Source organism: Schistocerca serialis, chromosome 5 (genome assembly GCF_023864345.2).
Source record: "Schistocerca serialis cubense isolate TAMUIC-IGC-003099 chromosome 5, iqSchSeri2.2, whole genome shotgun sequence".
In the NCBI taxonomy this organism is placed as follows: domain Eukaryota; kingdom Metazoa; phylum Arthropoda; class Insecta; order Orthoptera; family Acrididae; genus Schistocerca; species Schistocerca serialis.
The window spans coordinates 833,565,011-833,577,880 of record NC_064642.1 but is presented as its reverse complement, the minus strand read 5'-3'; positions in this window follow the sequence as shown (position 1 = coordinate 833,577,880).

Here is a 12,870-nt window from a genome sequence, read left to right as displayed (position 1 = left end):
TTTCACGTGATATTCATTGGACTGTTACCTGTAAAAACGTGCCACTTCAGTGCTCTTGGAAAACCGCTGTGGCGGTGACGTGGCTCCGTTGTTGTTCCCCCGTAGTGATTTGCGAAAATAGAAAAAAATCGAGATTCTAGCAGTGATTAAGTACTTCGTAAAGAAAGGTATGAAAGCAAAGGACGTTCATGCCTATTTCCAGAATACACTGGGGGACTCTGCTCCTCCATATTCCACTGTTGCCAAGTGGACAAATGAACTTAAATTTGGTCGGGAGAGCTTAGACGATGATCCGCGCAGTGGTCGGCCAAGTTGTGTCACTAATCCAGAAATCACTGCAAAAGTGCACAAAATTGTCATGGAGGATCGCCAATTGAAAATGCGTGAAATTGTTCATGGTTGCCAGATGTCATGTGAAAGGGTATATCACAGTTTAACTGAAGAATTAGAAATGAAAAAATTATCTGCAAGATGGGCGCCGCGATTCTTGACGCTGGATCAAAAACGCAATGAGAATGCACATATCGGAAAAATGTTTGGCCCGTTTTAGGACAAATGAACAAGAGTTCTTGGGCCGGTTTGTGACCACAGATGAAACTTGGGTGCACTACTATACCCCAGAGACAAAACAACAGTTAAAGAAGTGGAAGCATGCTGATTCTCCGCCACAGGGAAAGGTCATGCCATCAGTGTTCTAGGATGCGAAGGGGATTCCGTTCGTAGATTATCTCCTCGTTGGGCAAACAATTACTGGAGAATACTATGCTAACCTCCTGGACAAACTGAAACAAAAGATACATGAAAAAAGGCCAGTTTCAGCAAGGAAGAAAGTCATCTTCCATCAAGACAATGCGCGCCCGCACATATGTGCTATCGCCATGGCAAAATTACACGAGCTGAGGTATGAATTGTTGCCACACCCGCCTTATTCACCTTATATGGCTCCATCAGACTTCCATCTGTTCCCAAAACCGAAAATTTTTCTTGATGGACTAAGATTTACTTCAAACGAAGAATTGATAGCCAGAGTTGACAACTATTTTACAGGCCTGGAGGAAACTGATTTTCGAGATGTGATCAAGGCATTGGAACAGCGTTGGGCCAAGTGTGTTAATCTACAAGGAGACTACAAAGAAAAAGAAAAAAAGTTTCAGTGATGTAAGTATTTTTTTTTTTTTCCATTCCGTTCCGAGAACTTTTCAAACCACCCTCGTACATCTGCTTTACGAAGTTAGTGGTGGCGTGACGCGTATTTTCACTTGTCAAACACCGCCGCTATGCGTTTCTCTCTTTCCTTGTAAGAGGTATTCCCCGTTACTAACGACCATTTTATATAGGGCTGATGCGAGCATAGTATAATTTCTGAAACGTGATCGGATGTAAACAGTGGGCGCTACATAGCTCTGAAAAGCTATATTGCGCATGTATCATAAAGAATCGATGTTTTAAGTAAGTAGTTTCTTCATTTTACAGTTTGTTGCCATAGTTTATCGTAGAGAAACGTGCAAGGAGAATGCATGTCATGCGCTGGAAATATATTTCTTACAGTTGGATAGTGACAGCGTTGCATTCCCCACGACTAATAGGTCGGAAACCACAATGATCTAACATAACAGGTGTTTTAAGTGCAGAACCGTGCAGCCTAGCGCAGTTGATTTACATAGAATGCTTCAAACTCCGTCCATCTGGAGCTCCACAACGCATAAAAACCAACTGTTTCTCGTTCTTAATCATACGTTTATATTATGACAACAGTTTCATATCTACTGTACACCTCTTGGACATTCGCGCATCTGTAGAAATCGTGAACTCTTGGATGGGTGTGGGACAGTAGTTGCGAACTTAGTTCGCACTGTACCTTCACGAAATGTGGAACGTGGTGGTCTCCTTCTGGTCAGCTGCGGATTAAATCGGTCCCAGTGCTGCAGGGAGCGTTGGTCAATAGACAATGTGAGGATATCTTTCGGTCTCTGACTTTACACTAAAAATGCGAGAATGCCGTGTGACTGCCACCCACGTAGAGAAAGATCGTAAATTACGCACTATGATCGGAGTTCTAGAAATATGTAGATCGTTGTTAGGTGTACTTTGGTGTATATGTTCAAACCTTAACAATGAATGGATGTACTGCACGGTCATCTATCTACATTCGCAATGGTACTCACAAAGTGGTGAAAGGCGGTTTAGCGACGAACAGAAATTGGGAACCACGCTGCCGCATCATAGGTCGGTGTTTGAAATTACGGTGAAATTGCTAAAATCTCAATATCGACTTTGATGCTTATAATTACAGTACATCAACGGTGTCTTTTCATCCCATCTGTCCACTGGTACGTAGCTGATACCACATAATGACTGTCTGACATCGGTAGCTTGATATCAAGAAAGAGTCTCGGCAGAGGGACATCACCCTCCGGGGACGGCCAGCACCAAAATAGTGATCGCATACATGACTACAATATCAGGAATCAGCCGAAACGGAACACAGAGCCATCAGCTATTCTTGGACTGTGAATGATGAATTTAAATGTAGAGGTCATCAATCACCTTCGGACAGCAGTTTGGAAATGCTCCACAATTCCGAAAAACTCTTCCAGTTTCCTTATGTTGTGACTGTCTTTTCTTTGAACCACCCAGTGTGTGTGTTCTGGAAGCAGCAACAACAACACGATTTACACTATGCGATGTCTTGTTTTCTGCGAGAGCAAATGGATCGAAATGTGTTAATGTCAGTTTAGAACCTGAAACAGACCTCGAAGTCATGCTGGTTAAAACAAAATATATGGCAGTGTACAAAGCTGTGTCATACGATGCTTGGAGGTGTTAACAGCAGAATAAAACAATGTTTCAGACAATGAGACTTGCGACACGGGGAGCCTCTCTTGCGACTGATAGTCTGTGGGATGTGGACCTACTCCTACAGTACAGGCGATGTCTGTGCAGGCGACTGAGTTGAGCAATAGGTGTGTATTTAATGGGGTTGGCGCATATTCTCGATGCCAGCACACAGGCGGTATTTGTTTTCAATGTATCTCGGGTATCTGTGTTGGATGAACTTAGCAAATTTTTTCATAGTTTGTAGTTTTTTATTCTCTGTTTGGTGGTAAATGGCAGAAAGAATGTTTGGGGGACAGACCTGGATCCATCCTGAGGGACGCCGATGTCCTTCAGACTGCAGTACCTGTATGTAGTTTGGAGACACACTGGAATGCAGTAGCAAAATCCTCGCCCTTCTTCCAGTTCCCATACTGTCTTTTTATAGTGTGACCTCATGTTGCAGGAGGAAGCTACATTTGACGATGGCCTTACATGTCGTACACGATTGGTGGAGCTACGACAACATGTTCCCATTTCTAACAAGTGGTCTAAACGTGGTCCTGTCGCACTAACACAGCTTACCCTGTTTCAGCACAGGTTGCTGAAGGTGGTACACATAGCTCTCTGACATCTGCTCAGTTCCAACTTAAATCAGAGTGATCACACGCACAAAGCTGCAGAGATGGCGTGGCAGAATCTGAGGAACAGTTGCAAGATGCAAAGGGACTGCCTAAAAAACACGTTGGAGTTCTTTTTATGGCTGCCCGGGCGTGACAACCGTAATCTGGATATGTAGTAGGACGTGACCAGTTGTGACTAAAATCTGGTGGCAGGAAAACGATTAGTGACGAATAAGCGCCAGCTAGTATAAAACAGTGACTTAGCTTTATTGACAGCGAAGAGTGTACCGTAGATACAGTTCCAATTAGTGTCCAAAGAATATTCCTGATTCGTGGCCTAAGTCGTTATACAATACTGAATCACACAGCGAGCTAGCTAACCACACAGCGAACGACTGCAACGAGCTGTCTGCAAGACTCTCTGACTCGGGGCCAGCGCTCCTGTTATGTGGTGTAGCCAGAGGGCGCTGTAGGCCCCAGCCCAGCCATGCGCCGCCGGCGGTCGCGACGGGAAACTGTGGCAGGCGATGCGACGGCAGGGCGCGCGCGCTATTCGGTTGGGTCCGCGGATACAACAGTTTTGCTATAGCACATAGGTTTGAAAAATGCGATTCACTAGTGGCTGTAATCATTAAAAGACTTTCCATAGGATCCAATGTAGGTATGTTGTTGAATGGGAAGTCTTTATTGCAAATCACAAACAGAATTTCTACCATAAAGTGTAACAGTATAGACCTGAAAAGCTTGGGTACATTTCTTACGACCTCAATTTAGCGTTGTAATTTTTTTAAGTGATTCGTCGCATAGCACTTCATGTGTATGTGTATGCGATTATTCTCAATCAACCTTCTCCTATAATCCAGTGGATATACCACAGAACCTCTGGCCTGGCATCGAGACAGAATGTGTTACAAAATGCTGGAGAAATATCTACCGGTGGCGTGCGGGAGTTGCAAATACTTCATACCACGTTCTTCAGCCTAACCACTTTCTAAATTCGGAGATTCTATTACTAGGCGACTTGCGCCCTAATCACACCACAGCGATCACCATCGACATTCAGCGTCATGGTATTTGTGCAGAAAACCACTTCGTTTAAAAGCAATACGATACCTCGATTTATAAAGCAAGTATAGTTTTTAACATGGATACTTGTGTGCTCCGGTAGAAACAAGACCGACTGTGATAATAACAAAGTCGTTGCTATCGTGTTGTTATCATCTGGTGGCTCGTGAGACGATTTACGTCTCTCTTTGTGAGACGCACTGGTACCACTCGCAAGGAAAACTTGTGAGACATGTCCATCCATCGCGGATTTTAGCTCAGTATTGTTTGGTATCGCCAGTATTCAGTTATTGGCGAAGTATTATACTTAGTCGGAGGGGGCGCATGATAGGTTCGCTGTGGTCAATGGGCCTATAAAGCTGGCCGGTGTGGCCGTGCGGTTCTAGGCGCTTCAGTCTGGAACCGCGTGACCGCTACGGTCGCAGGTTCGAATCCTGCCTGGGGCGTGGATGTGTGTGATGTCCTTAGGTTAGTTAGGTTTAAGTAGTTCTAAGTTCTAGGGGACTGATAACCTCAGATGTGAAGTCCCATAGTGCTCAGAGCCATTTGGGCCTATAAAGTATGTGTGTGTTGTGACAAGTGCAAAGAAAATTACTATGTCCTGCTGTAAGGATTTGGCGTGGAAAAACTGCGATAGCCGCAAGGGGATAAAAGACTTTTTTTACTTGGAAAATTATGTCCAGTCATAAGAATAGTACAGATATTTCTGTTTCCAGAGCCACAGTCGCCAGGAGTGGGTACTTGCGAGACTTGGCTCATTGGAGAATGTCATTCGATTGAGACTGTAATCGTACTATTTAACTGGAAGTACAGTGATGTGGCTGGTTTTCTAGGACGGTTCAGCCTGGCGTGCGGGCAGTACATGGCGGCTGTGGCCTGTGATGGGAACGACTGACGTTTCCAGCTTGCGATGGAAGCCGTGCGAATGGAGAGGCCGGCTGGGGTACAAGAATGTAGCTGACCTAACTGTGTCGCCTCTGGATGGCTGAACAGCGATCTCGGTACGTGTTGGGCAACCTTTGCTATCACATGTGTTCCCCGTGGAAATTTGAGAAGATTGAGTATGGAGCTGTTATTCCCTCCCACGTAAATTGTCTGGTTGACTGCTCCTACATATATTCCGTCTTTATTTGTGCTATGTCCGGGGAGTTAACCCAATCAATGGCGCCCTTCCGTCGCTCAGCACGGCCGCACGTGCGCGGTGGTCGGCCTCAGCTTCACGTCGTGGCCGCCGGAGGTTCGTGGCGCTGTCTCCGGCTGAAGACGTCGCGCCATTCAGCAGCTCTTGCCTGCAGCTCCCTCTGTGGCCACAAGATGTAACGGGAGCACAGACCTGCCGCCATGACCACTCGCTCTTGCTCGCTAGCTGTGTTAATATTGAAGTTTTATTGTATAGATCTTATATTACGACCTTGGGCTTAGAACTTAGTTAGGATTTGGATTGGATTGTGGAATTGTGAATTGTATTGTGAACTTAATTACGTAGCTACTTGCTATGAGAGCAGTAGACGGTGGGTGCTTCAATGTGGAGAATAAAGATAAGTAATCTTCCTGAACGCTGGAGCCTCACTTTGAGACTAATCTTTTCTCAGCCATTAGATCTTGCGTATCACCCTGGTCACGTCCTGCTACCAAATTCAACTTATATTTGCCACTCCAGGCAGACATAAAAATTTGGTTGAGAGAACATCGATTGTGGTGTGTGTTGTGTGCACTAGCAGGTGAAAGACGGGTGGAAGGCACGTTTGCTGGTTCTCTAGACATGAGAAACAAGTCAACTGACTTTGTAAAGTAGAAGTTATATCAAGGACATCGGTATTTGACAGTAGAACTACCAGTTTCCTCTATTTTTTCGAGTTTTCATGTAAAGATCTTCGCAGACGAGATAAGTTTCCAGTTACTGAGTCGTGTGCAGCTCATTCCACCTCGCTGCGACTCGCTGAAGTGTCGGGTTTCCATAGAAATAACTTCCAGTCCTTCTCTTCAGAATTATACTGTGCAAGCGATACTGCTATGCAAGCGATATTGCTATGACCTCGATATCGAGAAGTATCGGGTAAATGGTATGAAGTTCTGGCAGACCATGTGAAAATACATGTGTTCTTTTAATCCCAGAGTGTGGAGATGGTTGTAGAAAGCAAGTAAGCAAGCAGGTCGGGGCGAACCAGCCCAGCCTTTGTACAGTAGCAGTTGGGAGAGTGACTGCGTTCTGGTGGCGCATCGGGCCAGCGTGAGTGCAGGGGCAGATGAGTTGTGGCCACTGCAGTGGATGACCGAGCTACCCTGTGGGGAAATATCTATATACAATGCACGTGTCATGCTGTCTGTTTTCGTGGTGTATGTACGAGTGTCTGGTGGTCGATAGCTGTGCACAGGATGCGCGAGTTATGATTTTGTATGGTGCAGTATACGGATTGTGTTTACTACTACATAGGTACGGTATGTGATGATATAGCCGTGTTGGAGATCAGTTTCACGCTGAAATATTCACGCTTTTCTGGACAGTGACAGAGTATTTGAGGAAGTATCTTTCCGTTTCTGATGATCTGTCGATCACTTTTGCGGGGTTTAACTGTCAGTGCAATATGGTCGCTATATGTTTTCTTCGATCTGTACAAAATAGTTTTGGCACTGAAAGTGTTGTCTGCAGAAAAATATGGCGGACAGTGCTCTTGTACCGGTAGCAGCAGAAGTTTGGCGAGTAGATTCTGTAAGAGCCAATCAGAATGATCCTTCATTCACAAGACATTCTTTGTGCGGAGCATAGGAGCCTTTACAGACTTGTTCGAACAAGACGGTGGTAAGGAATCTACTGAAAGTTCCGTGACCTCTGAGAGCAGCGTGATGTCTTCTTTGTTTGAGTGTTCATAGACAAGTTCAAGCAGACCATCCATCTCCGGCAGGATGCTGTTCCTGATCCACCATTGTGGTTTCAGAGCATCTCCATACCAGCAGCTTAGGACACTGAAAATTCCAGCCATTTTTCTCAACTGTAGGACAGTGCTTCGAATTATGTTTCTGTAAGTGTTCTGATTTTCTCCTTTGTGCTTGGACACCAGTGTGTGCTTCGAGAAGTGAGGGAAAAATAACGTCCCTGACTCCAACAGCAGCAAATATAAACTAAGCCTACTCACCATTTCAGAGAAGTGATGAACATCACAGCAGCTGCAGGACTTGAAAGTTTTCTCTCTCTTTGGCAGCGCCTTCAGACAAGCAGCTATAACTCGAAAAATGGTGAGCAACCTGTTTAGAATTACAGAGATATTTATTTCGACTTCCAGATTTCACAGTTTTGGTGCGTAAAATCAGAAATAGCAGCTGATATCGGTTTCGGGTTCTGTTTCCCACAAAAGCGTGTGAAGTGTCTCAGGGTGGTTTCATAAGTGTACAGCGATCTGTTTGTAGAATCCAGATTTGAGTGTTGCGATATGCATCGCAAAGATGAGGTAATCTACTGTGCAGCGATCTTTTTGAAAGCGCTTTTAGAGACGTATTCAGTTGGATTTAGTAACTCCTGAAGCAGCTCGTGCTCAAAGACAAGGGTATTTCCCACATAAGCGCGCGAAGCATCTCTGGGACGGTTTCAAAACTGTGTCGCGATCTTTTTCCTTTAGAGACCATGTTCAGATGTGTGACGGTGGCGGTATTCCTCGGAGTAAAAAGTGTAATTGTTTGAATACTCTCGCATCATCTGCAAAGCTCTCTCTCTCTCTCTTTGTGCAGTGGTACATATAGTTCATGTGATATCTTCCAGTTATGCATGTAACAATATTCCACAATATCAGATGTTATAACTCCCGAAGCATTTCGTGTCCAATGACAGCGACTATCCGTTCGCCTGGGATGGGAAGGGAGTGAGACAGCAGGTATCTCCGATGCGACAAGAAGTGCCTAGTGGCTGGTGGCTGGTGCCTGCCCTGGCCGTGGCGTGAGCCAGCGCGGACACGTGGCGCGTGGGATGCCGGCACTCTCAGGGTGGCGTCCAATGGACGGGGCGGGGCATGCGTCGTGATCGAACGATTTTTAACAGCATTATGACGTGTTAGGGTGTTTCATGACGATATTCCTTGCACGATCGGGATTTAAAAAGCGATCAATGTAATTATTTATTACAAGACCTGCATCTTCCCAAACAGCAGAGAATGATGAGCAAAAGAAATCCAATCCCTGCAAACTGATTTTTTTATAAATAAACAATAGATCCTTACACTTCCCGTCATGAGATCCTTCTTTTCCAGCACAGAGCCGCCAATTTCCAGGTAGGGTAGGGGAGGGGAAGGGTAGGGAGAGGATTGGGGGCTTTACCAGTGAGGGAGGGGTTAATTAATTAATTAATTAATTTAATTAAGTACTCCGTCAAATTGATAAGAGTGAGAGGGAGCTCAGGCCTGAAAGTGTACCTGTATCAGCGAGAGGTGGGGGAGGACTGGAGATTTACCGAGGGGTTGGGAGGACGAGGCATAGGGGGAGGGGTGGAAGGACAGTAGGTTAAGGACCTGTCAATCAAAAGGAAGGCTCATCCCCAAGGGCTCTTAATCCTCTTAGCAGAACAATAGGATAATCAAAGGAGAACAACAGATTTTGACTGAGGGCATACCTGCCCATAATGTAGGCAACCCACACTATCAAATTGTCCTGATGCCCACTTTGTTCCACTATTAACGTAATCCGCTGAGTTACAGACCCCTTCCATTAACACTGACATGTAGCAGGCCGTGTGAACAAATACAGTACTTTGATCCACTGTTATGAAGTACCCCGAAAAATATTATCTCTTGACATCAAACCAGCACGAATTTCGTAAGTATCACTGTTATGAGACACAGATGGCACCTTACTCACACCACGTACTGCATACAGGGGCTCCCAAATCGATTCCCTATTTATAGAGTTCCAAAAAGGCTTTTGATATCATTCCTCACAAACAGCTTTCAACCACTTTGCTGTCCTATGGACTATTGTCTCAGTTGTATGGCTGTAATCGTGATTTCATGTCTGAAAGGTCACAGTTCACAGTAACTGACAGGATGTCACCTAGTGAAACGGAAATGTTGACTATGATTCCACAAGCACAGTCATGTAGACATTCTGCTGTTTATAATATATATAAACTAATTAGGATACAATCAGAATATTTCTCTTAGATTTCTGGCAGGTAATGCTGCCATATATTAAGCTCCTGAGAAGATCAAACCGAATTGCAAAACGATGTTGAAAATATACAGGGTGACAATTATTGAACTAAATGAAAAAAAGCTTCAATTAGTTACAAACTACGGCATGCAATTTTTTCAACATGTAAACGTCACTACATATATTGGGGATTAGGCCATGACAGGTTCGATACGCGTGCCATCATTGGCGATGGTATGGCACAGAGGAATAGTGAAATTCTGCATGACCCACCGAGGTGGCGGAACATCAATACTGTCGGTGACTTCCTGAATGGCTATTTTCAGTTCAACAATGATTTCGGGGTTGTAGCTGTACTGTTTGTCTTTAACAGCCATATAGAAAGGAGTCGCATGTGTTCAGATTCGGAGAGTATGGGGGTGAATCGAAGCCCATGTCAGTGGCCTCTGGCTACCAGAGGGCCAGAAAGTGGTCCCCAAAGTGCTCGTCCAGGACTTAAAACACCCTCCTGCTTCGATGGGGTCGAGCGCCATCTTGCATAAATCACATCTTGTCGAAATCAGGGTATTTTGGGTAAGGGGGATGAAATATTCTTCCAGAACCTTCACGTACCGTTAGGTAGTCACTGTGCCATAAAGGAATATCACACAGATTATTCCATGACTGGACACTGCACACCACACAGTCACCTGTCGAGGGTGGACACTTCTCGATCGCGAAATGCGGATTCTCAGTCCCCAAAATGCGCCAATTTTGCTTATTGGCGAGCCCATCCAAATGAAAGTGGGGTTCGTCACTAAACCAAACCATAGTCACATCAAAATTCCCATCATGCCACGCGGCCAACAGTGCAGTTTGAACGTCCAAACGCAAAACGTAACAATTGTCCCTATACTATAAAATGTGCTAGATTCTCTACATGGGTAGCTGCACAGTTCCATTAAATCTTCATTGATCCATTATGGACCGTGGGACAACGGCTGGCATGTATTTCTTGGTGCAATGATTTACCAACAGCCGTATGTATTGTAGAAATTTATTTTATGAACTTCTTATGTGCTACCAGTTTCGGCATTACATTTATGCCATCTTCAGGCCCCTGTACAATGAGTAGAACAAATGTACTATTATAAAAAATATAAAACATACGTTAACAATTGACAGGTATCATGTTAACTATGTAAGTGGCTCAAAAAGACATATTGTATATCATTAAAACTATATGTAACATTAGGGCAAATATGCTACTGCCTATGTCATTCTGTTGTTAATACTTTTCACTGTTTTACTTGAATATAGCATGATATATGAACGTATGTATACGCTATTATTCATAAATCCGTACCACACAGGTGTAATAGGCCATGCAACACAACCATCAAATGTACTGCATACAATCATATGTCCAGTGGAATAATTTTTTTTAAAATAATTAACTAATATAAATAATAATAATAATAATCGTCATCATCATCTAAGACTGATTATGCCTTTCAGCGTTCAGTCTGGAGCGTAGTCCCCCTTATAAAATTCCTCCATGATCCCCTATTCAGTTCTAACATTGGTGTCTCTTCTGATGTTAAACCTATTACTTCAAAATCATTCTTAACCAAATCCAGGTACCTTCTCCTTGGCCTTCCCCGACTCCTCCTACCCTCTAATGCTGAACCCGCGAGTCTCCTGGGCAACCTTGCTTCTCCCATGCGTATAACATGACCCCACCATCTAAGCCTGTTCGCCCTGACTGCTACATCTATAGAGTTCATTCCCAGTTTTTCTTTCATTTCCTCATTGTGGACACCCTCCTGCCATTGTTCCCATCTACTAGTACCTGCAATCATCCTAGCTACTTTCATATCCGTAACCTCAACCTTATTGATAAGGTAACCTGAATCCACCCAGCTTTCGCTCCCATACAACAAAGTTGGTCGAAAGGTTGAACAGTGCACAGATAACTTAGTCTTGCTACTGACTTCCTTCTTGCAGAAGACAGTAGATCGTAGCTGAGCGCTCACTACATTAGCTTTGCTACACCTCACTTCCAGTTCTTTCACTATGTTGCCATCCTGTGAGAATATGCATCCTAAGTACTTGAAACCGTCCACCTGTTTTAACTTTGTTCCTCCTATTTGGCACTCAATCCGTTTATTTCTCTTTCCCACTGACATTACTTTCGTTTTGGAGATGATAATCTTCATACCATAGTCCTTAAATTTCTGATCTAGCTCTGAAATATTACTTTGCAAACTTTCAATCGAATCTGCCATCACAACTAAGTCATCCGCATATGCGAGACTGCATATTTTGTGTTCCCATATCTTAATCTCAGCCATCCAGTCTATTGTTTTCAACATATGATCCATAAATAATATGAACAACAGTGGAGACAGGTTGCAGCCTTGTCTTACCCCTGAAACTATTCTGAACCATGAACTCAATTTACCGTCAACTCTAACTGCTGCCTGACTATCTATGTAAAGACCTTTAATTGCTTGCAAAAGTTTGCCTCCTATTCCATAATCTCGTAGAACAGACAATAACTTCCTCCTAGGAACCCGGTCATATGCCTTATCTAGATCTATAAAGCATAGATACAATTCCTTGTTCCACTCGTAACACTTCTCCATTATTTGCCGTAAGCTAAAGATCTGGTCCCGACAACCTCTAAGAGGCCTAAACCCACACTGATTTTCATCCAATTTGTCCTCAACTAATATTCGCACTTTCCTTTCAACAATACCTGAGAAGATTTTACCAACAACGCTGATTAAAGAGATACGTCTGTAGTTGTTTCCATGTTTAAAGATTGGTGTGATTACTGCTTTCGTCCAGTCTGATGAAACCTGTCCCGACTCCCACGCCATTTCAGTTATCCTGTGCAGCCATTTAAGATCTGACATTCCACTGTATTTGATGAGTTCCGACTTAATTTCATCCACCCCAGCCGCTTTATTGCACTGCAATCTATTGACCATTTTCTCCACTTCCTCAAATGTGATCCTATTTCCATCATCATTCCTATCCCATTGTACATCGAAATCTGAAACATTACTGATCGTATTTTCACCTACATTGAGCAACTATTCAAAATATTCCCTACACCTGCCCAAGGCATTAACAGGATTCACCAGCAGTTTTCCTGGCCTGTCCAAAATACTTGTCATTTCCTTCTTACCTCCCTTTCGAAGACTGCTAATTACACTACAGAATGGTTTTCCAGCAGCTTAACCAAAAG